Here is a 27,720-nt window from a genome sequence, read left to right as displayed (position 1 = left end):
AAGGTGAAAGTGATACAGGAGCGATTGAGGACGGCACAAAGCAGGCAAAAATCTTATTCTGATGTCCGACGTCGTGATCTAGAGTTTGAGGTTGGTGATTGGGTTTTCCTGAGGATCTCACCAATGAAGGGTATTATGCGTTTTGGGAAGAAAGGTAAGCTGAGTCCAAGGTATATCGGGCCGTATAAAATTCTTCGACGAATTGGACAGGTTGCTTATGAGTTAGAATTGCCATCCGAATTGGAATTTGTCCACCCGGTATTCCATGTATCTATGTTGAGAAAATGTATTGGAGACCCTTCTCGAGTCGTCCCTATCAAAGATGTACAAGTTACAGAGGACCTATCATATGAAGAAGTGCCAGTGGCGATATTAGATCGGCAAGTCCGCAAGCTGAGAACAAAAGATGTAGCTTCCGTCAAAGTATTGTGGAGGAACAAAAATATGGAAGAAATGACATGGGAAGCAGAAGAGGAGATGAAGTCTAAATACCCTTACTTATTCCAGAATGAAGATAACAAGGATGCTGGTGGAAGACAGGATACATTGGAAGGTGAAACGGCTCTATGAGGTAAGCAATAATTTGAGAATACTCCTCCTTAATACAAAATGGTGATATGTAGATAATGTAAATACGCATAATGCTTTGTGTAGCCTTGTGAAGCCATATGTTGGGCTTAATTACTTGCAAGTTTTGCTAGTGACCATTTTATAGGGGAAAATTGATCGGAAATTTCCATTGGAATCCACGATGATTTAAACTCCCCATAAACCCTTACATTCGAGGACGAATGTTCCTAAGGGGGGGAGGGTGTTACAACCCATATCCACATGTGTTAGTTCATGCCATATATTAGTTAACATAAATCCAAGAAGGAATTATCTTTGAGATGATAAGAAGTCAATCCTATTGGTCTTAAGTGATACAAGAGTGTATAAGGGTGATTAACAAGTATTAGAAGTTAAATGAATCAAGGATGTTGTAACTCGTATTTTCAAGTAATCTAGCGGTGCTTAATACACTCAAGAGTTCATTTATTAAGGTATTTTAATCATATAATATCCGTATCATAAGTCTTGAAGTCAAACAAGTTATGAAACAAAAGTCGACAAAAGTTGTCGCAACTTAGGTTCATAATTTTACTTAAACATTAGGTCAAATGTTTCTAATCTTTTATCCTAATTTACATGGAATTACGGGGTGATCTACCAACCAAATTAAATATCTATGAGTCTAGTTTCCAACGCATTAAACCGTTCATCGATACGATCTCGGAGTAGAGAGATATTCGCATTTTCGCGAGACTGCGCCAAGCACCTCTCTATGGGGCCCACTAAGGCGGTTTAAGATATTTGGACCTATATAGGATGCCTCCAACCCGTTTTAAGTCATTTCTTCTCACTATTTTCAGACCTTAGAACCCTAGGAACATCCTCTCAAGGTTATCTCAAGATTCAAGACCCAAAAAGGGGCAAACAACACAAATCAAGTGTCGGGAATTCCGTGGCGCTAGTAAGTCTCTTGTTCTTCTTGTTGTTGCTCATTTTTGTGTCGTTCCAGCTCGTGTGGGAGGTTGTTTTAAAGGGTTTATGTTCTGTAAATACTCCCTCATGTTCTTAATATCAATCCTAGGTGATTTCAAGCCTTCTAAAGTGATTCTAGTGCCGAAAAACACTAATTGATCGCTAGTTTCGCTTTTTTGTTGTTGTGGCAGCATTGGAGGGATATTTCATGGAAATTTAAGGTCAAATTGGAGTTGTTATATCTGTATAAAGGTAATGAACCTCTTACTCTATATGTATTTAAGATTATCCAAGTTGCGGCTAAGCCATTGAAGCTAGAACTTGTGAAATATATATCGAAAGGCTTGGTAGTAATGTTATTGTTTTGTGGACTGTTTTGCATTGCTGTTGGGCTGTGTATTTTACTACTATCTTGTGGAGTTTTGGAGGAGTAAGGGTGTGGAGAAACACCATATATATGTAGGGTTATGGGCTGATAGTTATTCGTAACATTTCCAGGTTGTTTGACACGACTACGGTGGTCGTCGTATGTATGGAGTGATTAGGTTGTGTGTGGACTATTTTGGGAGGCTCAATATGTTTATTATTGATGTTGTTTGGGCTGTTTGGTGACTGTTTTGAATGGTGTGAGGTCATATATATAGGGGAGGTGCTGTCCGTTTCATCGTAAAATAGGTTGTGGTCGATACATAATAGTTATGACGCTTAAATGATAACGATAGTATCGTTTCTCTTATTGTAGACTAAGGAGTTTTGACAATTGCATAGCTTGAGATTGGGGCAGTATATACAAGGTATGTGAGGCTATCCCTTTCCTTCTTTTGCACGACTCCGATTGTACATAATGTAATGAACGAGCTTCCAAGATACTCTACTCTTAGAAGCTAGCAGTACTTACATTGTTTTCCCTCTTATGGAACGATTGATGTTAATGTTGCTTCTCTTATTCTTATGTTATCAATGTTGTTGGTACTTCCTGATTCTTATAAGGTTCATAGTGAAGAGTTAGTCCTAATAACGTGTACAGAGGATACCGACCTTACGTCACTCCGAAAGGTTTAGAATGTGATTCCATGAGTCGAGCATGCATTATATATATGTATCTATTTTACTCTACCGAGCCACGCTATAGTTGGCCGGGTACGGCACCTATTGTGCAACCACTGATCAGTTGGGTTTTACCGAGCTCCACGTGGCCGGGTACGATTCTACCGAGCCTATTATGGCCGGGTACGATATGATGATGATGATGCCCGGGTACGATATAATGATGATGATGCCTACAGAGGCAAATGTTTTAAGGGTTTATGTATTTATACATATGTATCATGCATTTCATGTAAGTAGCCCTCAGAGGTACTAAGATGTTACAGGTTGTATATTCTCTATCTTTGCTTACATTACTGATCGTATTTATGGTTCCCTGCCTTACATACTCAGTACTTTATTCGTACTGACATCCTTTTATTTGTGGACGCTGCATGTCGTGCTGCAGGTCTTGATAGACAGGCAGGTGCAGCTCCCCCACCATAGTAGGCTGTCCAATTCAGCGGTGATTGGCGAGATCCCTTCTCCGGACTTGCCTTGGTCTTGGTATGCATTTTTGTTATAGACATTATGGGTATGTCGGGGCCCTGTTCCGGCTATGTTGCAGCACTTATGTTCCTTTAGAGGCTCATAGACAGGTGTCGACTCATGTATAGTTTGGTATGCCTTGTCGGCTAGTTTTTGTTGTATAGTCTTTCATAGTAGCGTGGTAGCTCATACCTTATATGTAGTTTCTTGATTGTCTGGTCATCCCCTGCTATGTATGTTCATGCCGTCATATTTTATTGCTGGTTGTCCATGATCCAGGTCTACCATTTATATTGATCTCGTCAGCCCTAAAAGATAATAATGAAGGTTAGATGAAATGTACGTTGGTGCTCGGCAAGTGTGGTCGGGTGCTAGTCATGGCCCTCCAGTTTGGGTCGTGACAAACTTGGTATCAGAGCAAGTCTGTCCTAGGGGTTGTCTATGAGCCGTGTCTAGTAGATTCTTGATTATGGATGTGTAGCGCGCCACATTTATAATCAGGAGGCTACATGACATCTAGGGTTGTTACCTTCTTCCTGAATCTAGATCGTGCGTAGAGTTGAGTCGTAAGTGTTCGTCTCTAATATTCACCTTGTTTTTTCAGTGATGCCTTCGACTAGGAAGAAAATGATTAGTACACGGCTTGATACAGCAGCGGGAGAGGGTACCAGTCAGGTGCCCCAAGTCATAGCAGGACAAAGTGAGGCTCATAGTGAGATGCCCTCTCATACCTCATCTACTCCATCTCCTCCAGAGGATATTAGAAGGCACCCAGCGCCTCCAGTTCCTCCGTCTGGCACTCCAGACCAGGATATGCGGAGTGCTTTGCAGTTATTGACTAGCTTGGTAGCTGCTCAGGCTCAGAGGCAGAATACAGGTGCTGCTGAGAAACCAGTTAGTACAAGAGTTCGTGATTTTATTAATTTAGACCCTCCAGTGTTTACCGGATCAGACCCCAAGGAGGACCCACAGACTTTTATTGACCAGGTTCATCGTACACTTCGGGTTATGCATGTTAGTGATACAGAGGCAGTAGAGTTGGCTTCTTATCGGCTACGGGATTTAGCGGTTCTCTGGTATGATAGTTGGGAGAGATCCAGGGGTCCGAACCCTCCTCCAGCTGTGTGGAAGGAATTTTCTGAGGCCTTTCTTCGTCACTACTTGCCAGTTGAGATACGACGAGCTAGAGCTGATAAGTTCTTGAACCTTAGACAAGGTAATATGAGTGTGCGAGAGTACAATATGCAGTTTGATTCTTTGGCAAGGTATGCTCCCCATATGGTGGCCGAGATGAGTGATAGGGTGCATATGTTCGTGAATGGGTTGGGACCACATCTGATAAATGAGTGTACGACAGCCTCCTTGGTGGAGGGCATGGATATTTCCCATATTCAAGCTTATGCCCAGACCCTAGAGGATCGTAAGCGCCAGCAGAGGGCAGTTAGGGAGCAGGATAGGGGCCAGCATAAGAGGGCGAGATTTGCAGGGTATTCTGATGACTTCAGAGGCCGCATCAGGCCACAGTTTTCGAGGAGTTCGGCGCCACCTGTAGCTAGTGCTCCTCCACAGTTTCAGAGGCCTCGATATGATCGATCCTATTCTGGTCCAGGTCAGAGTTCGCGGGCATCTGGCTCGCAACATCACAGGGATACTAGTCAGATGAGACCCCCAACACCACATTGTGATCAGTGCGGCAAGGCCCACTTTGGACTGTGTCGTCGAGGTTCTGATGCATGCTATTCGTGCGGGCAGCCTGGCCATATGATGCGGGATTGTCCTAATAGAGGAGGTGATGGTATGGCTCAGCCGACTGGATCTGTGTCTGGTTCTTCCTCATCAGTTCGACCTCCAGCACGGGGTTTTCAGCAGTCGACAGGTCGTGGTAGGGGTAGAGGTGCAGTGCCGAGTTCGAGTGGTGCTCAAAATCGAACCTATGCTCTAGTAGGTCGACAGGATCTCGAGTCGTCTCCAGATGTTGTTACAGGTATTATATTTGTGTTTTCTTATGATGTATATGCGCTGATTGATCCGGGATCTACATTATCATATGTTACACCCTTTGTGGCTAATAAGTTTGGCATTGAACCTGAATTGATAAGTAAACCCCTTGTGGTATCTACTCCGATAGGAGATTCTGTGATTGCTAGAAGGGTATATAGAGGTTGCACTGTGATGATTTGTAGTCGTCAAACCTCGTCAAATTTATTTGAGTTAGAAATGGTTGATTTTGATGTGATAATGGGAATGGACTGGTTGGCCTCATGCTATGCAAATGTTGACTGTCGTACGAAGATGGTTAGGTTCCAATTTCCGGGTGAACCCATCATTGAATGGAAAGGGAACATTGCTACACCGAAAGGTAGGTTTATTTCCTATCTTAAGGCAAGGAAAATGATCTCAAAAGGTTACATTTATCATCTCGTTCACGTTAGGGATGCGGAGGCGAAGCCGCCTACTTTACAATCAATCCCTGTGGTCAATGAATTCCCAGATGTTTTCCCAGATGAACTCCCAGGCCTTCCTCCTGAAAGGGAGATTGAGTTTAGCATTGATGTGTTGCCTGACACTCAACCGATCTCTATTCCTCCATACAGAATGGCCCCGGTAGAGTTGCGAGAGTTGAAGGTGCAGTTGAAGGACTTGCTGGATAAGGGCTTTATTAGGCCTAGCACTTCACCTTGGGGTGCACCAGTCCTATTCGTGCGGAAGAAAGATGGGTCGTTACGGATGTGTATCGACTATCGACAGTTGAATAAGTCTACTATAAAGAACAAGTATCCACTTCCAAGAATTGATGACCTGTTTGACCAACTCCAGGGTGCCAAGTATTTCTCCAAGATTGATTTACGTTCAGGGTATCATCAGGTGAGGGTTAGGGAGAAGGATATTCCAAAGACGGCCTTCCGGACAAGATATGGGCACTTTGAGTTCTTGGTGATGTCGTTCGGGCTAACAAATGCCCCAGCAGCTTTTATGGATCTCATGAATACTATATTCAGGCCCTATCTTGATGTGTTCGTGATTGTATTCATTGATGACATTCTAGTGTATTCTCGTTCGGAGGCGGAACATGCGGGCCACTTGCGGATAGTATTACAGACGCTTCAGGATCGTAAGTTATATGCTAAGCTCTCCAAATGTGAATTCTGGCTGAACTCAGTAGCATTCCTTGGCCATGTGATATCTGATGAGGGTATTAGTGTCGACACTCAGAAGATCGATGCAGTAAAGAATTGGCCGAGACCTACAACACCATCAGAAGTCCGCAGCTTCCTAGGGCTAGCAGGATATTATAGGCGGTTTGTAGAAGGATTTTCCTCTATATCATCACCATTGACTAAGTTAACACAAAAAGCTACCAAATTCCAGTGGTCTGACACTTGTGAACGTAGTTTTCAGGAGTTGAAGAATCGATTGACATCTGCACCAGTGCTCACTCTTCCTGAAGGAACAGAAGGTTATGTGGTATATTGTGATGCCTCAGGTATAGGTTTGGGGTGCGTATTGATGCAGCGTGGGAATGTGATTGCTTATGCATCAAGACAATTGAAGAAGCATGAAAAGAATTATCCAACCCATGATTTGGAATTGGCTGCAGTAATATATGCTTTGAAGATATGGCGGCACTACTTATACGGCGTCCATGTTGACATCTACACAGATCACAAGAGTTTACAATACATCTTCAAGCAGAAAGAGTTGAATTTGAGGCAGCGTAGGTGGCTTGAATTATTGAAAGACTACGACGTCGAGATATTGTATCATCCCGGTAAAGCCAATGTTGTGGCAGATGCTCTCAGCCGTAAATCAATGGGAAGCTTAGTACATATTGAGGCAGGTAGATGGGGGTTGATTAAAGAGCTTCATCAGCTAGCCAATATGAGAATCAGATTGTTAGACTCTGATGACGGAGGTGTTACTGTACAGAATACATCAGAATCATCTTTGGTAGCCGAGGTAAAAGCACGACAATATGAAGATCCTATCTTAGTACGATTAAGAGAAAGCATTCAACAGTGTAAAAGTATGGCTTTTGGGATCGGAAAAGACGGGGCACTGAGATACCATAGCCGATTGTGTGTGCCTAATGTGGCAGGGTTGCGAGAGAAGATTATGAATGAGATTCATCAATCCCGATATTCCATCCATCCCGGCTCAACAAAGATGTATCATGATGTCAAGGAGCAGTATTGGTGGGATAATATGAAGAAGTCTATTGCAGAATTTGTAGCCCAGTGTCCCAATTGTCAACAAGTAAAGATAGAACATCAGAAACCCGGTGAATTGCTTCAAAATATAGAGATTCCGACCTGGAAGTGGGAGGTGATTAATATGGACTTCATTATTGGATTACCTCTCTCTTATCATAAGTTTGACTCCATCTGGGTGATAATTGATCGACTTACAAAATGTGCCCATTTTCTGCCAGTGAAGACAACTTACACGGCTGAAGATTATGCGAAGTTGTATATCAAGGAGATTGTTAGGCTTCATGGTGTGCCCGTATCTATTATATCAGACCGAGGAGCTCAATTTACGGCTAACTTTTGGAGGTCTTTCCAGAAGGGTTTAGGCACACAAGTAAATCTCAGCACTGCATTTCATCCGCAGACTGACGGACAGGCTGAACGTACCATTCAGACACTGGAAGATATGCTACGAGCATGTGTTCTAGATTTTAAGGGGAATTGGGATGATCATCTTCCACTCATAGAATTCGCCTATAACAATAGCTACCATTCCAGTATTAAAATGGCCCCATACGAGGCACTATACGGGAGGAGATGTAGATCACCAGTTGGATGGTTCGAAGTCGGTGAAACAGAATTATATGGGCCAGATTTGATTCACCAAGCTATTGAGAAGGTGAAAGTGATACAGGAGCGATTGAGGACGGCACAAAGCAGGCAAAAATCTTATTCTGATGTCCGACGTCGTGATCTAGAGTTTGAGGTTGGTGATTGGGTTTTCCTGAGGATCTCACCAATGAAGGGTATTATGCGTTTTGGGAAGAAAGGTAAGCTGAGTCCAAGGTATATCGGGCCGTATAAAATTCTTCGACGAATTGGACAGGTTGCTTATGAGTTAGAATTGCCATCCGAATTGGAATTTGTCCACCCGGTATTCCATGTATCTATGTTGAGAAAATGTATTGGAGACCCTTCTCGAGTCGTCCCTATCAAAGATGTACAAGTTACAGAGGACCTATCATATGAAGAAGTGCCAGTGGCGATATTAGATCGGCAAGTCCGCAAGCTGAGAACAAAAGATGTAGCTTCCGTCAAAGTATTGTGGAGGAACAAAAATATGGAAGAAATGACATGGGAAGCAGAAGAGGAGATGAAGTCTAAATACCCTTACTTATTCCAGAATGAAGATAACAAGGATGCTGGTGGAAGACAGGATACATTGGAAGGTGAAACGGCTCTATGAGGTAAGCAATAATTTGAGAATACTCCTCCTTAATACAAAATGGTGATATGTAGATAATGTAAATACGCATAATGCTTTGTGTAGCCTTGTGAAGCCATATGTTGGGCTTAATTACTTGCAAGTTTTGCTAGTGACCATTTTATAGGGGAAAATTGATCGGAAATTTCCATTGGAATCCATGATGATTTAAACTCCCCATAAACCCTTACATTCGAGGACGAATGTTCCTAAGGGGGGGAGGGTGTTACAACCCATATCCACATGTGTTAGTTCATGCCATATATTAGTTAACATAAATCCAAGAAGGAATTATCTTTGAGATGATAAGAAGTCAATCCTATTGGTCTTAAGTGATACAAGAGTGTATAAGGGTGATTAACAAGTATTAGAAGTTAAATGAATCAAGGATGTTGTAACTCGTATTTTCAAGTAATCTAGCGGTGCTTAATACACTCAAGAGTTCATTTATTAAGGTATTTTAATCATATAATATCCGTATCATAAGTCTTGAAGTCAAACAAGTTATGAAACAAAAGTCGACAAAAGTTGTCGCAACTTAGGTTCATAATTTTACTTAAACATTAGGTCAAATGTTTCTAATCTTTTCTCCTAATTTATATGGAATTACGGGGTGATCTACCAACCAAATTAAATATCTATGAGTCTATTTTCCAACGCATTAAACCGTTCATCGATACGATCTCGGAGTAGAGCGATATTCGCATTTTCGCGTGATTGCGCCAAGCACCTCTCTATGGGGCCCACTAAGGCGGTTTAAGATATTTGGACCTATATAGGATGCCTCCAACCCATTTTAAGTCATTTATTCTCACTATTTTCAGACCTTAGAACCCTAGGAACATCCTCTCAAGGTTCTCTCAAGATTCAAGACCCAAAAAAGGGGCAAACAACACAAATCAAGTGTCGGGAATTCCGTGGCGCTAGTAAGTCTCTTGTTCTTCTTGTTGTTGCTCATTTTTGTGTCGTTCCAGCTCGTGTGGGAGGTTGTTTTAAAGGGTTTATGTTCTGTAAATACTCCCTCATGTTCTTAATATCAATACTAGGTGATTTCAAGCCTTCTAAAGTGATTCTAGTGCCGAAAAACACTAATTGATCGCTAGTTTCGCTTTTTTGTTGTTGTGGCAGCATTGGAGGGATATTTCATGGAAATTTAAGGTCAAATTGGAGTTGTTATTTCTGTATAAAGGTAAGGAACCTCTTACTCTATATGTATTTAAGATTATCCAAGTTGCGGCTAAGCCATTGAAGCTAGAACTTGTGAAATATATATCGAAAGGCTTGGTAGTAATGTTATTGTTTTGTGGACTGTTTTGCATTGTTGTTGGGCTGTGTATTTTACTACTATTTTGTGGAGTTTTGGAGGAGGAAGGGTGTGGGGAAACACCATATATATGTAGGGTTATGGGCTGATAGTTATTCGTAACATTTCCAAGTTGTTTGACACGACTACGGTGGTCGTCGTATGTATGGAGTGATTAGGCTGTGTGTGGACTATTTTGGGAGGCTCAATATGTTTATTATTGATGTTGTTTGGGATTTTTGGTGACTGTTTTGAATGGTGTGAGGTCATATATATAGGGGAGGTGCTGTCCGTTTCATCGTAAAATAGGTTGTGGTCGATACATAATAGTTATGACGCTTAAATGATAACGATAGTATCGTTCCTCTTATTGTAGACTAAGGAGTTTTGACAATTGAATAGCTTGATATTGGGGCAGTATATACAAGGTATGTTAGGCTATCCCTTTCCTTCTTTTGCACGACTCCGATTGTACATAATGTAATGAAAGAGCTTCCAAGATACTCTACTCTTAGAAGCTAGCAGTACTTACATTGTTTTCCCTCTTATGGAACGATTGATGTTAATGTTGCTTCTCTTATTCTTATGTTATTAATGTTGTTGGTACTTCCTGATTCTTATAAGGTTCATAGTGAAGAGTTAGTCCTAATAATGTGTACAGACGATACCGACCTTACGTCACTCCGAAAGGTTTAGAATGTGATTCTATGAGTCGAGCATGCATTATATATATGTATCTATTTTACTCTACCGAGCCACGCTATAGTTGGCCGGGTACGGAACCTATTGTGCAACCACTGATCAGTTGGGTTTTACCGAGCTCCACGTGGCCAGGTACGATTCTACCGAGCCTTATGATGGCCGGGTACGTTTTTTTACTGAGCCTATTATGGCCGGGTATGATATGATGATGATGATGCCCACAGAGGCGAATGTTTTAAGGGTTTATGTATTTATACATATGTATCATGCATTTCATGTAAGTAGCCCTCAGAGGTACTAAGATGTTACAGGTTGTATATTCTCTATCTTTGCTTACATTACTGATCGTATTTATGGTTCCCTACCTTACATACTCAGTACTTTATTCGTACTAACGTCCTTTTATTTGTGGACGCTGCATGTCATGCTGCAGGTCTTGATAGACAGGTAGGTGCAGCTCCCCCACCACAGTAGGCTGTCCAGTTCAGCGGTGATTGGCGAGATCCCTTCTCCGGACTTGCCTTGGTCTTGGTATGCATTTTTGTTATAGACATTATGGGTATGTCGGGGCCCTGTTCCGGCTATGTTGCAGCACTTATGTTCCTTTAGAGGCTCATAGACAGGTGTCGACTCATGTATAGTTTGGTATGCCTTGTCGGCTAGTTTTTGTTGTATAGTCTTTCATAGTAGCGTGGTAGCTCATACCTTATATGTAGTTTCTTGATTGTCTGGTCATCCCCTGCTATGTATGTTCATGTCGTCATATTTTATTGCTGGTTGTCCATGATCCAGGTCTACCATTTATATTGATCTCGTCAGCCCTAAAAGATAATAATGAAGGTTAGATGAAATGTACGTTGGTGCTCGGCAAGTGTGGTCGGGTGCTAGTCATGGACCTCCAGTTTGGGTCGTGACACACATGCTGCCCAAGAATGCACATGCCATCAATTCATACTCAAACCTAAACTGCAACTATAACCCAGCCCTTAAATGTTTCTGATTCAAATTGAACAACTAACAAGCAGCTATACTCAGTTCCTAATTGGATTCAAACAAGACTTCAGCAGAAGAAACCAATAACATGAATCAGATTATTACCATTCAAAGCTGAACTAATTGACGACATATATCGAATCGACTACGCGAATCACAACACATACAATTGAAACCAATGACCAGAATTCAACAGTATTAACATGTTATTCAAATTGTACTAAACAAACAAAGTTGCCATGGAAACTAATTAATCGACCAAATTCAATTTCAGTCAATTGTACAGTTTACACATATACACACGATCAGTAAATGAAGAAAACTTGACCAAATACAGAAGTCTGGGCAAGGTGGACAGAACAGTTGACACAAAACAAATCAATTAATCATTTGGCCATATGAACAAACATTTAACTATAATAACAATAAAATGAACTAACAAAGAAAAAGAAAACAAAAATACCTTAAAGGCTTGAAAGATCAGAAAGCCCTAGCCCATATTTGAATCGACCTTTCTTGGGGTTGAACGGACTTTAATCGAAGTGTTCTCAACTGAGAACACTTCGATTAAGGTCCATTAGACCCTAATCTTCTGGTTCAAATGGACACAAAATCGGACTCAGGGCTTCTAGGGTTTTTTAGGGCAGATTTGGAATCCAGGTTTTCCTAGTTGGATTCGGACCAAACCAAGCTTGGTTTGGTCACGAGGGAGGTCAGGGGAGTGCCTGGCATGGATTTGGGGTGGTTTGGTGTAGATCGAGGTCTGGCTCGAATCTTCAAATGAAGATTCGAGATGGTGGGGGAGGATTCGAGACCCACGGTTAGTGGATATGTGTTCAGGGGTCGAGGTGGTCCTAGGGTGTTAAGGTGGTGGTCACCGGCGTCCTTGCCGCCGGGTTTAATGGTGAGGGGAAAGGGGGCGGCGCTAGGGTTCTAAGGGATTTGGGGCTTGGGTGAGGACGACCTAAGGGCAGGGGGGTCTGGCTTGGGGGCGTGGGGTAAAAGGGATGGGCTTATATACGGGGTAGGTGAGTGGATCTAAGCCGTTGGATTTGATGAGATCAACGGTTTGGATTACTTTAACTATATGAAACGGGGTCGTTTGGTCTTATGCTGGAAACGGATCGAACCGGGTTTCATTGGGTCGGGTTAAGTAATGGGTAAGGGAGATGGGACGAGGGCCGTCAGATAGACCTGGTTTGAACGGCTAAGATGGATTGTCCTTGAAACGACGTAGTTTTGGTGTCAAACTACGTCGTTTTGGTGGCCTGGGAGATGGGCTGCTTGGACCGGCTGCTTTTGGGCCTCAGATTTTAAAAAGAAAATGGGCCCAATCCGATTTTAAACCAATTTGCACCCTTTTCTTTTATTTTCTAATTTTAAAATACAAAACCTAATTAAAATGAAATTAAACACCCATTAATTAGCACTTAACACAATTATCACACACATATTAACATATTTAAATAGGTAAACATCACACCATGGCGACAAATAGAATAAAAGATGCATATTTTTTGTGATTTTTCTTTTAATAACTGAATTATAGTTTAATTACACACGACATATATATTTTGTATTTTTTGTTTGATAAGACTAAATAAGAATGGACAGAACCACAAATAATTACCAAAAAATGTCACGTAAATTTCAAAAATTGTACGGCGAGGACATTTGTTATTATTTTGATTTCTTTTGGGGTGATTTTTGCGTAAAAAAAAATCACGTGCTCACAATTGTTACATAGCATGTTATCATTGTTGTTCCATACGTGGAGTTTTCATGAAGGTACTTCATCTTGTCCTTATACAAGGACGTACTAGAGATGGAATGAAATCGGAATTCATCAAGTTCATTAATCTGCTCCACACGAAGATTTGTTGCCACATCCCATTCAAGATTCAGCTTCCTCAAAGCCCACATGGCCGTTTTCTCTAACTCAACTGGTAGATGGAAAACTTTCCCAAACATCAACCGGTACGGAGACATACCAATTGGAGTCTTGTAAGCATTCCTATAAGCCCATAGAGCATCATCCAATTTCTTTGACCAATTGGTCCTATTTGCATTGACCATCTTTGACAATATACTCTTGATTTCCCTGTTTGAGACTTCAACTTGGCCACTCGCCTGAGGATGATAAGGGGTAGAAACATTGTGATTGACACCATACTTAGCAAGCAAAGTGTCAAAAGCTCTATTACAAATATGAGACCCCCCATCACTTATGATTGCTCGAGGAGTGTCAAACCTAGTAAAAATACTCTTTTTGAGAAACGCAACAACACTCCGAGCCTCATTATTGGGTAAAGCCACGGCCTCAACCCACTTTGAAACATAGTTAACTGCCACTAGAATGTATGTGTTGCCACATGAACTAACAAACGGGCCCATAAAATCAATGCCCCACACATCAAAAATATCAACTTCGAGAATAGTGTTGAGAGGCATCTCATCCTTCTTCGAAATTCCACCCGCTCTTTGACATTCGTCGCATCTCTTCACAAGTTCACTTGCATCCTTGTAGAAAGTTGACCAGTAAAACCCATAACTAAGAACCTTTGAAGCGGTCCTAGCCCCACCATGATGACTACCATAGGGGGAGGAATGACAAACCTCTAAGATACTCAATTGCTCCTCCTCCGGGATACACCTCCGGATCACACTGTTAGTGCAGATCTTGAACAAGTATGGCTCATTCCAATAGAAGTCCAAACTATCCCGTTTAAGCTTCTTCTTTTGGTTAGAAGAGAGCTCACATGGGACAATACCGATCACAAGGATATTAGCAACGTCCGCAAACCATGGCATACCATTCACTGATACAGAAAAGAGTTGATCATCGAGAAATAATTCATTCATCTCTAGGCCATCACGAGGCCTCCCCTCCTCCTCCAAGCGGGACAAGTGGTCCGTCACTTGATTTTCACACCCTTTTCGGTCCAAAATCTCCAAATGAAACTCTTGACGTAATAAGACCCATCGCATCAGCCTAGCTTTGGAATTCTTCTTTGTCATCAAATATCGGAGTGCGGCATGATCGGTATGGACTATGACCTTGGCGCCCATGAAGTACGGCCGAAATTTCTCCATTACGAACACAATAGCCAACAGCTCTTTTTCAGTCACCGTGTAATTTACTTGAGCATCATTCATTATTGTGCTCGCATAATACACCGGATGAAACATTTTATTCACTCTTTGACCAAACACTGCCCCAACCGCAACATCACTCGCGTCACACATGAGCTCAAAAGGCAAGCTCCAATTGGGTACGGTAATAATAAGTGTGGTGGTCAACTTGTACTTGAGGAGTTCAAAACCTATCATTCATTCCTCATTGAACATGAACTTGGCATGTTTTTCCAATAACTTGCACAAGGGATTCACTACCTTCGAAAGTCCTTGATAAATCTCCGGTAGAACTCTGCATGCCCAAGAAAACTTCTAACCCCCTTGACTGAGGTAGGAGGAGGAAGCTTTGAGATCACTTCAATTTTGGCTTTGTCCACCTCTATGCCGTGCTTTGAGATCTTATGGCCGAGGATAATGCCTTCCTCGACCATAAAGTGGCATCTTTTCTAGTTAAGAACAAGATTGGTCTCTTCACATCAGGCTAGCACCTTGTCAAGGTTTTTCAAACATTCATCAAATGAATCACCCACAACACTGAAGTCATCCATGAACACCTCAAAAAAATGTCCTCTACCATGTCAGTAAATATGGCCATCATACACCGCTGAAATATAGTCAGTGCATTACACAAACCAAATGGCATCCTAGAAAAGGAAAAGGTGCCATACGGACAAGTGAAGGTTGTTTTCTCCTGATCTTCCGGAGCAATCAAAATTTGGTTGCACCCAGAATAACCATCCAAGAAATAGTAGAAGGCCTGCCCAGCAAGTCTATCTAGCACCTGATCAAGAAAAGGCAATGGAAAGTGATCCTTGCGTGTCACTTTATTCAACTTGCGGTAATCCATGTACACCCTCCATCCGACGACAGTCTTGATAGGAATCAACTCATTTTGCGCATTGGTAACCACGGTCATACCACCCTTCTTCGGTACACATTGCACTGGCAAAGTCCAAGAGCTATCAGAGATGGGGTACACAACCCCGGCATCCAACCACTTGAACACCTCCTTTTTCACAACTTCTTGCATTTCCCCGTTCAACCTACTTTAATGTTCCACGGAGGGATTTGCATCATCTTCAAGAATAATCTTGTGCATACAAAAGGTGAGGCTTATCCCCCAAATATCAGCTAAGGTCCATCCAATTGCCTTCTTCCATTTTTGGAGCACCGCCAAAGTGGCATGTACATGCATGTTAGTAAGACAGGAGGAAAGAATAACTAGCAAAGCTGAACTAGGGCCTAAGAATTCATATCTGAGGTGTGGAGGCAACGGCTTCAACTCCAACATGGGAGGTTCATTGATTGAGGGCTTTGTTGGTGGAGTCTTCCTATTCTCAAGATCCAAAGAGAGTTTCTGAGGCTCATAAGAATAAGAGCCCATTCCATGTAAAGCATTAACACACTCCACCTGGCCTTCATCCTCATTTACATCAAGATTCAACAATACCGCCTCTAGAAAGTCCTCCACATTGATCATTGTACTAGTGTCATCAACTATCGCTGTCGTGACAAGATCTACAAAAGAGCACACTTCTGAACAGTTAGGCTGCTTCATTGACTTGCACACATGAAATACCACTTTCTCATTACCCACTTGGAAAGTGTGTTCCTCTGCTTCCACATCAACTAAGGCCTTCCCAATTGCAAGGAAAGGTCTTCCCAATATGATAGAAACCTCATAATCAATCTCGCAGTCCAAGATCATAAAGTCAGCAGGCAAAATGAACTTGTCCACCCGAACAAGAACATCATCAATAATACCAAGCGGCCTCTTCATTGTTCTATCCACCATTTATAGTCTCATGGAAGTCGGCCTCGGTTGCCCAATACCCAAAGTCTTGAAAACTGAGTAAGGAATTAAGTTGATACTCGCCCCCAAATCACATAGAGCTTTTGCAAAGTCTGCAGTCCCAATGGTGCAAGGAATGGTGAAAGCGCCGGGATCTTCAAGCTTTGGAGCCATTGAATGCACAATTGCACTAACTTGGTGGGTCATCTTGATGGTCTCACAATCCATGGATCTTTTCTTTGTCACCAAGTCTTTCATGAACTTGGCGTAACCCGGCATTTGTTCTAGAGCCTCCACCAAAGGCACATTAATTTATAAGCTCTTCATCATGTCAATAAATTTCTTGAACTGGTTCTCATTTTCTGTTTCGCGAGCCTTTGAGGATAAGGTGGAGGTGGACTTGGAAAAGAAGCCTTGGCTTTAGGCACAACCGTTTCTGGCATGTCTATTACGTGTTCCCTAGATGGGTTCACATCATTCTGAGTATCCACCTCGGTATCTTGGATATCAATTCTCACTTCCTCATTCACGTTCTCATAAGTCACATTCTCCACCACCAAAGGGATATCATCCTTTTGCAACTCAACTTCATCACTCAAAATTTGTTTTAGTTTGGAGGCATTCACATCACCGCGTCGTCCACTTCTTGTAGTTACCGCCATTACATGCCCGAAATTGTTCCCACCCTTCGGGTTGACTACCATATCACTAGGTAGAGCCCCATTAGGGTGAGTATTCAAGGATTGTGAGATTTGGCCTAATTGAACCTCCAAGTTTCTGATTGAAGTATTGCGGGATACCAACTGGGCATCAGAGTCAACATTCTTTTTCATCATCTGTTCAAACATCATTTAGATTCTCCCCATTTCATTGTTGGAAGAACTAGGACCTTGGGATGGAAATGGGGGTGGATTGTTTGGTTGTTAATACATTGGGGGCCTTTGAAAGCCTTTCCCCCGATTTCCTTGATTGTCATTATTCCAACCACCCTAATTGTTATTTCCACCCCAGTTGTTGTTGTTGCTACTCCAATTACCCTGATTGTTCAGATTATGGTTCTAGTTTCCCCAATTTGTATTTTGGTTGTTATTCCCCTAATTACAATTCCCTTGTTGTTGTTGATTTCCCTAATTGCCTTGGGGTCTCCATTGTTGTTGGTTAGAAGAATTGTCCCTTTGGCCCTGATAGTTGTTTACATATTGCACTTCTTGATTCTGCTCATCATACCCATCATCTTGGAACCTACCACTATCTTGGTCATATTAATCCGAATTCCCTTGGTTCTGTTGAGCTCTTTGTCTTCTTTTGTTCACTAACATGTTGACACCCTCCATAGCATTTACTTGTCGTGGAGATTAAACCTGCTGTAATTGTGCCTTTGCTAGCTGGTTCATTGTTGTTGTTAGTTCTACTATTGCCTGCCCATGATCATGGAGCTCTTTGTGCAAGTTAATGACCGTGGGGTCACCCTGTGGCACATTGGCTCTACTTTGCCAAGTGGAGGACGTATCAGCCATCTCATCCAATATTGCGTTAGCCTCATCATATGTTGTGTCCATGAAATTGCCCCCGTGCGAGTTGGTTCACTATGCATTGATTTGTTGTGTTAATGCCACGGTAGAATGTCTGTTGTATCATTGCCTCAGTCGTATCATTATTTGGACATTCCTTTACCATGGTCCGGTATCTATCCCATATCTCATGTAGTAGTTCGTTGGGCTCCTGTTTGAAAGTTAAGATTTCATCTGTCAAGGTTGCCATATGTCCTAGCGAGAAGAACTTTGCAATCAATATATCCGCCAACGCATCCCAAGTAGTGATGGAATGGTTGGGAAGCCTTTCAAGCCAGTCCAACACCTTCCCTCTAAGTGAAAAAGGGAATAATCTCAACCGAAGTGCATCCTCTGACACATTTGTTTGCTTGCTCCCCCAATAGGTATCCACGAATCCCTTAAGATGTTTGTAAGCATTCTGATGGGGAGAACATGTGAAATACCCTCGCTGCTCCAACAAAGTCAGCATCACATTTGTAATATAGAAATTGCCCACTCGGATCCGGGGTGGTACAATTGCACTAGCATATCCTTGGTTTGGAAGCACCCGAGGAGCCACTCTTGGAGGTGGTGGGGGAGGGTCTAGAACATTATCATTGGCCTGGAGGCCTCTCTTTTGAGCTTGGGGAACTATAGGTACCTCATCATCAATATTGCCATCTACCTCCTCCCCCGGTGGAAGATCTCCAAAAGGTGCATTGTTTGCCGCCATTTTGCCTGAGTTGGCGACACACACAAATTTTTAACACAGAAGGAAAGAAAAACAATACACAAAACTATTCAGATAGATAGCCAAAACCGTTAGCTCCCCGACAACGATGCCAAAAATTGATCGGGTCCAACCCTACACCACTATGGAGTGGCAAGAGCGGTCGATGCAGCTTTTACCCGAGAAGGTCAGGATCGAATCCACATGGAGCTAAATGATTGGGAATTGGATTCCTATCTAAGCTAGTAGTTTGTAGTGCTTTTAATTACACTTCCAATCATAATTGTTTGTTTGTTACTTCTAATTTTATACAAATAATGTGTGAAATTAAGCTAAATATAAATGCTTGTAAGGTTTTCTAAATGGTTAACGAGGCACTAGGAAAGTGACTTTCTCCTAGGTGAATACTTGACGGGTTCTAAAGCCTAAGGCAAAGTTGTTATGTTGGGGATTGTGATATAGCCAATGCACGAAACTACTCACTTTATACCTCTCGGTAGTTTGAGTGACTTTGCTCTAATTGACTTCCTCAAGACCAATTGGGTGTCAAAATTGTGCAAGCAATATAGGCTCAAGTCGAGTATTACTATCTATAGGTTTCCCTTTAATTGGGGCTATCAATCTCTTGAATACACCCCAATTTCTTGTTGGACTGATTTTCCTAGACTCAAGCTCTCTTTCTCAAGAAGAGCCCAAGTCAAAAAGGCATAAATTAGTGTTTGCAACCACTAATTCAACATGGAAAACACAAATCAGTTCAAATATCAACCACCTATAAACATCTAAGCCTTAAAACAAAAGACCCATCAAATACCCACACTAAGACTGAGCCACAACCCTAGCTAATGGGTCTAGATACTCATAATAATGGAAGAAATCAGATATTGAGATGAAGACTAACCCATAAAATATAATTACAAGCTAAGATTAGAAGATTCAATGTTAAACTAGTTACAAAATTACTCAAAATAGCTTAAAACCGCCATTCACGTGCTATGCTAAATAAAAATATCCTAAAAATCTGAAAAAGAAGTATTTATACAAGGCCGAATTTTTTGGACAAAAATACCCCTGACGGAGGTACCGCGGTCTGCAAGAAATAGACTGTGGCTGCAGTGAGGCTTTTTGGCTTCAAGTTTTGGTCTCTGAATCTGGCCACTGCGGACCACATAAGATGCATCGCGGTCGTGGTGGCTTCACTATGGACCACATAAAATGGACCGCGGACGGCGGTGTCTTGAAACTTCCAAACTCCCAGCTCTCTAAATCCCCTCTTCCTGGACCGCATAAAATGGACTACGGCCGAGATGAGGTTACCGCGGCCGCGAAGAATCTACCGCGGACCGCAGTGCTTAGAACCCCAGAATTGCATCTCTCTGAACTTATCCACCGCGGACCGTAATAAATGGACCGCGGCCGCGGTGGGTCTTTTGCAGTTGTAGTGGATTTTATGCTGCAGCGGTGCTTTGACTTGTTCTTGGCAGTTGTGCAGGCTTCACTCTTTTTTGAGCTGGTTTTGACTTCTTGTCACTTTTTTAACCAAATACTGCAAACAAGCACAACACGTAAGCTTTCAGGACTACTTGTATATATTTTTAATCCAAAACTCAAGCAAAAAGGAGTATAAAATATACTAGAATCCCTAGTTAACAGAGCTTACCGATCAGGCTAAACTCGGGCAACACCTACTGATGAGGTCTACCTGTCTAACTATCTGAACCTGCACACATGAAATGCAGCGTCCCCAGAAAAGGGACATCAGTAAGAAATAATGTACCGAGTATGTAAGGCAATAAAATAACTAAAACCTAAAACTGAACTGATAATATAATAATTGAAAGTAACTGGGAGTCAAATATGATCTAGAGACATACTTACCTGCTGATACTAACTCAACTCTCTCAATATAGCAAGTAAAATAAATGTGCGGCCTATAAGGCTCGCTACGTGTAACTACTCGGCCATAGCAGGCTCACTTATAAGAGCTCAACCATACTAGGCTCTGTATCTCGTACATTCTAGGCTCGTTCATAGGCACTCGGCTACAGTAGGCTCGGTATATAACTTACCATCTGATTAGAGGTTTCCCAATAGGGGCCTGCCAACTAATTATAGCTCGATGGTGGTGAAACTGTAATACTATCTATATATATATATATATATATATATAGACCCTCTACTCTCTTGAATGGAAGAAGACAATACTCAATTGAATATGAAGTCATGATAAGGGAGAATACTGTAACTTATGAGACTATGATAATGTATATAAATTCGGGAGTATGAACTTCTTTTTATGCCTCGTTATCAAACACATGTAGTTACGAGATCATACCAAAATAAAGGAAGGGCTTAGCCTTAACATACCTTATCACAATCTTTTCAATCACCAAGTTGAACTCGCCTCTTCGCACCTTAATCTACAAACAATGATAATAATACTATCATTAAGTTATGAAAGGTATAACTACCGTACAACGAACTACAAGCTTATTTTGTATTAAAACGGGCAACATCTCCCATATAATCCTTACTTCTTCCAAATTCAAGATAATACCAAAAACACAAGAACACAACAATAACAACATATATACATTATTTTATAATCTTATATACACCATAAAATACTACCAAACATCCCAACACACCACAATCTCTTCATAAACAAATCGACCACCGTAGTAGTGTCAAACAGCCCGAAAATATTATGATGAATGACCATCCCACCACCCTGCATTTATGTGGCATTTCTCCATACCCTTCCTCCTCCAAAACTCCACAAAATAGTAGAAAAACACGCAGCCCAACAGCTGTCGCACCTCCTTTTTACCACCCGAGAGGGGGATATAAGGGAGTTTTCCAATTAAAGTGATATTATTTGAAATGAGATTATTTATTTATTTTTTAGAGTCGCCACTTGGGATAATTTATATGGTATCCCAAGTCACCGGTTTATTTTAAAATCCCAAATCGAAAAAAATTTGACTTTATTTTAAAAGTCTGCGAACCAAAAATTCTGAGTAAGGAATTCTGTTAACCCGGGAGAAGGTGTTAGTCATTCCCGTGTTCCGTGGTTCTAGAACGGTCACTTAAACTATTAAAATTGGCCTATTATCTGATTTACTATATGTTTAAAACTATTGTGCATTTTTTAACTTTTGTAGCCGCTTTTAATTATTTTAAACTGCTTTTAGGAAGATTCTATGTTATTTGAAACACGTCTTAAACCACGCTACATGAAATGCACCCGCGGTTCGCGACACGTTCTATTTAACATTGTTGAGAAATTGAAATTGGGTCACATGAAATGTATACCCGGATTTAGTAATTAAAAATTCACAACTACGCCACGGGAACCATATTATGATTGAATTATTTAAAGAACGCGCCTAAAGCAACTACGAAGGTTCAAAATTAATAACAACATTTGGGAGGGCCATGGATAGTTTAATTGATGGCACACCTCAATTTCTATAAGGGTTGACTCTTGAATTAAATTCATGAGGGCAATGGGTTAAAGAGTTTTATTTGATATGGCACACCTCAATTTGATTTTAACTAAGGGAGATTACTTAAATAACGCTAAGATCCTAATTGAAGTTTAAACTAGAATTTCCCTTAACTTAAGGTCAGACCCTTTTGAGTTATCTAAGACAGTTGTTTTGGGCTAGCAAGGTTTTATTGGCCAAATCAGCTTCGACGGCTGTAATTGGGCTCACAACTAGCCTAGAAGTCAAAAGACTTCAGGATATCACACTGAGTCTTAACCAAGCGGTCCACAGTGGGCTCAAAATTAGGCGGGTCCAGTTGCTATGTTTTCTAATTGGTCCTATCTACCTTTGCATGGTATACACATTAGTCGAAAGGGCTAAAAACAAATTCATTCTTGAATAGGAAATCGAAATACAATGCTAGTTTGATAATTATTTACATTACATTGATTTGCAAGATGGATCAGATACATACACTATATATGTACAAAAGAAGATTTAATGATCAAGGCCAAGCTGTTGGGTGTAGCGCCCAGACCCAATGGCCTAGGCCCATGAAGGCTTGAACCTAACACTACCCGCTAGAGGAGTTCTATCATTGAACTCGTGAGGCCGGATATAATTAATTTCCACAGATATGGGCCTGAGTGCTTGCCAGGCCCAACAAGTTTTCCAGGCACTAAAATCTCAAAGAGTAACTAGTTCATTGTTACAAAAATCAATCATATCCATGTCTAGCTCTAACTGGCTCAAATATTACAACAATGTTAATTTCTAAAATAACTGATTTGCTATACAAATAAGATGTCAAAATCTAATCATCCTTTGTCGCGAGATTAAAACTTCAAACGTTTCAAAATCTTCCTATTACTGACTAACTATAGCTAGTGAGTTTCAATTGCAGCTATAGCCAATAAACCCAAACATGTGTATTGATGCTTCTTTCAACTTCTCATTTGAACATTAATCCTCAATCAATAGACTCATGAGATGTGTATTCTCCCATCAATTCCTGTGATTATCAAGGAAAAAACGCCACTGGACTTTCCTTGTGCATCTTATTGACCATGAGCAGTACCATATGAATGAAACAACAAGTCATAATCAATTATTACTACATATTTAGTGCTTAACAATGGGTTACCAATTTTACAATATAAATGACTACTCTGTGAACACCATATCGGTCTTGGTTTATACTTTAATCTAAGATGGACAAAACAAGATCACTATTGAACATATAAAGAAGTTGTAAATAGATATGATAATCAAAACACCAAGTACACATAGAAGAACACATATAATTTAGGCATGATCATACATTCAGTGATTCAAAACTTTCATTTTATATTCTAAAAATGTTTACATGGGAGTCTCATATACCTGAGTGCAGAAATAACAACTAAAAGACCAACTAAAGGTCAAAAAATAGAAGGATAAGTTTTAGCAGTGATGACAGAAATAGCCCAGGAAAACAGCAATATATCACCCTTACAAACTTCAGTATTAGCTCATAACTTGACTCCAAAAACCCAGAACTTAAAGAGAAATTCTTCTCAAATTGTAAAGAAGGAAAAATGCAGAAAAGCTAGGACTGGATTTGTTTTAGAGAATTTTTAGGTCTATATTCTGATGATTGCTAATAATTGTCTAATGAGTGAAAGATAGGTACTATATATAGGTATAAGAGACCATGTGCTGAAAGGATCATTCTATCAGCCACAAAAAGGAATATTTTAACAGAATTGGACAGTTGGCTGTCCCTCATTGGTTTCAGTACTTTGTACTAACCAAATGAGGCCAGTTGCCCCCTATTCTAGAACAATCCAGCATGGATCTTATCCTATTTCAGAATTATCCCTCCCATGTTATGACTGCTTAAGTTTCTTTTTAGTTTAATTGACCCCTCTTAAGTTTCTAATGATGCAAACTATGGCTAACAAGAACAAGGCAAGCAAATACTGGCAAATAGATCAAATATCAAACAGGAATGCAATTAAATATTAGACTAACCCTAAATTCATTTAGCATGAACCAAATCAGAAATCACAAATGGAATTTTAAAGACAAAAGAAAACAGAAATTATCCTAAACAAAGTGCTAAAAACAAAACAAAATATGACAAAGAAGCACAGAATCATTTCGTGCATTCAACCCTAAGGAGGAACCCTAATTAAACTTAAAATCATGCGATTGAGTATTGAAATGCAAACATGCTTCAATTAATCAAGTACAAATAAACAACTAAGCAGTCTTGAAGAAAAGAAAATTCTAAAATTAAACCCAAACATGCGGTTAATCAGAGACATGAACATGAAGAAAACAAAACCTAAAAGAAGAAAAATAACGGAAGAGTAAAGTGAATTACCTAATCTTAACAGTGGGATGAACCTGGCCGATCTTGCCGGAGTTGACCGGACTCTGGTAGGTTTGGCAACAAACCAAACCCACATGAATCAATTGCTCTTGTCAAGAGAAACTGACTCATGTAGGTTTGAGCCGTTAAAATGCTCGGAAAAGACCAGGTTAGGTTTTTTAGGGCTTCAGAATCTTAGATCTGAAATTTGAGCAATTTGAGGCCGAATTGGAGGGGGCTAATGGTAGCTTAGGGTTTAGAGGGGTGCAAGGATAATAGGGTGTGAATTTGGAGCAGATTGGGGCAGTTAGGATTTTTTGGTCGTGATTTTCGATTGAAGATTCGAAGATTTAGGCTGGGATTCGAGGGAAAAGAGTTGGAGATCTGGAATGAGGAGGTTAAGGGGGTTTCAGGGTGTAAATTTGGGGAAGTTTGGTGGTGGTCCGCCGCCGTGAGGCAATTTCCAGCCGGCGGAGCAGACGAGGGATATACAGGCGGCTAGGTTTAGAGTTTAGAGAGAGAGTAGAGACGGTGAGTGAGGGGTCTTTTAGGGGGTAGGGGGTTCGGATTTTCGGACATATATATTTAGTAAGAGGCCAGTTCTGAGCCGTTGGATGATTAAAATCCAACGGCTGTGATTAGATTTTTACGAAACTGGGTCGTTTGGTTTGAGAGTGGGTTGGACCTGGTGGGTTTGGTTTTGGGCTTGGGTTGTGGGTTATTTTGGACGTGTTTTGGGGCTTGGGTTTGGATAGATTTGGTCCAAGTTCAACTTAAACTCTTTTTCCAATTTCTTTTCTTTTCTTTTCTTTCTTTTTTTTTTACTAAAAATCCTGAAAAATAAAATCCTAAATTATCTAAATTGTAAAATTAAACCAATTATCTAATTATAAAAATTATAAACATCACTTAATTCTAAATTAAAAGAGAAAATCTATAAATTAAAAATTAACAGAAAACAAAAAGATGTAAAAATGAGCTATTTTTGTGATTTTCAAATCTCCATAAAATAAATAATTACTGATTAATCCTAAAAATATAAAAACAAATCCTAAATGCAATGCATGGTATTTTTCATGATCTAAATAAAATTTAAACATGCACAAAATGTAAACAATTAAATAAAATTCTACAAAAAATTCCTAAAATGACAAATAATTAACCAAAAACCTATTTTCCTGGGATTTTATAGGAGTATTTCGTATAAGGCAAAAATCACATGCTCACAGTTGCCCCTTTTTGCTCGGAAACATGACGGGTTTTCGGGCAAAGACAAAAATGAGCATTTATGAGCGATTTTTACTCGTTTGAAACTCCATGAGAAGCATCTTGGAAAAAAGTGTGATCGAACCCTACTTCGGAGGTTGCCTACATATCCTTGGCTATAAAGGAATCATGTTAGTGTTGTTTTGGAAGTTTTGGTAGCTGGGACTACTGAGAAACTGTAATTTCACTACTGTTGCTGCTGTTTCTGCTTGCTGAGCTCCTTATTACACCAAAATGAAAGATGAAAAGCTAAACTATCTAAGCCTATCAACTACGAGTTACAAGATTCCTATCTATAAACCTTTTTAAGCTTGGTCTTGAGTCTTGGATGGTTCTTCCTGCAGACTCTGATCTGAATCTTGATTCTCGTTAGATGTAATCACTAGTTCATTCTTCTTCAGCTTTTTGGATCAAGGCGGGACATGCAAAGCTTGCGACTTCAATCATATCTTGAGCAGTCCACATTTTTTCTCCGCTTCTACACTCAGATTTCAACTTCTTTTCTTGTTTCTTCTTTTCTTTTATTTGGGTTGAGACTTCTTCTTTTGGTCATCTCAAACCTTGTGCCTTACTGTAAAAACCTATTTAGGCACCAAAGCAAACAAACGAACAAAATTTTCTGCCCCAGTTTTCACTAGGAAAATTTTATGAGTTATTGCAACAAAATCTAAACTATTTCTTTATTAAAATAAATAAAATTAGGATTGTGTATCCTTGGGAAAAAGAGATTAGGGAGTGGAGCCCTATATCTATAATGAAATCAACTAGGGATTGGGGGCCCTAAGTTGGAAAGATTGCCAGGTTATGCCAGAAAATGGCAGGGTTATGCCGGAAAATGGTAGGGTTATGCCGGAAAAGTCCTCAAGTTATGCCGGGAAAGTCATCGGGTTATGCCGAAAAAGAAAAAGGTCCTCGGGTTATGCCGGGTAGGTCTACGGGTTATGCTGGAAAAGTCATCGGGTTATGCCGGAAAAGAAAAAAGGTCCTCGGATCATATCGGGGAAGTCCACGGGCTATGCCGGAAAAGTTATCGGGTTATGCCAAAAAAGAGAAAATGTCCTCGGGTTATGCCGGGGAGGTCCACGGGTTATGCCAGGAAAGGTCATCGGGTTATGCCGGAAAAGAAAAAGGTCCTCGGGTTATGCTGGGGAGGTCCATGGGTTATGCCAGGGAAGGTCATCAGGTTATGCCGGAATTTAAAAATGTCCTCGGGTTATGCCGGAGAGGTCCACAAGTTATGCCGAAAAAGAAAAAGGTCCTCGGGTTATGCCGAAAAAGAAAAAGGTCCTCGAGTTATACCGGGGAGGTCCACGGGTTATGCCGGGAAAGTCATCGGGTTATGCTGGAAAAGAAAAAGATCCTCGGGTTATGCTGGGGAGGTCCACGAGTTATGTCGGGGATCAACTAGGGAGAGGGACCCTATGTTGGAAAAGACTAACAGGTTATGCTGGGAGCGACTAAGGAATGGGACCCTATGTTGGCAAAAATGTAGCTAGAGATTGGAGGCCCTAGGTTACCATGATTTTGAATTCTTCTTCTTCTTCTTCTTTTCTTTCTTCTTTCTTTTTCTTCTTCCTCTTCACTTTTCATTTTATTTAGGCGAATGAATGAAGAGTTTAAAAAGACTCCCCTTTTCGGGTCAACCTTTGCTATAGAACCGTTTTAGTTTTATTACGGCTTCTTCTTGCAGAGTTGTTTTTGGACTGCACCTATTTTCAAATCAAAGCACAATTTGTCAGTTTGAAACGGTGGTTGGTTTTGTGGCCTTGATTGTTTCAATCACTTGATCTTGGCTCAGCTCTTTCAATGAAATTCTCCATTGCTTGCTGGCTTTCTGGGAATTGGCTTCATTTCTAAACTCAGGGGTCTT

Source organism: Nicotiana sylvestris, chromosome 8 (genome assembly GCF_000393655.2).
Source record: "Nicotiana sylvestris chromosome 8, ASM39365v2, whole genome shotgun sequence".
In the NCBI taxonomy this organism is placed as follows: Eukaryota; Viridiplantae; Streptophyta; class Magnoliopsida; order Solanales; family Solanaceae; genus Nicotiana; species Nicotiana sylvestris.
The sequence above is the reverse complement of the archived record's forward strand: the minus strand, read 5'-3'. Positions refer to the sequence as shown.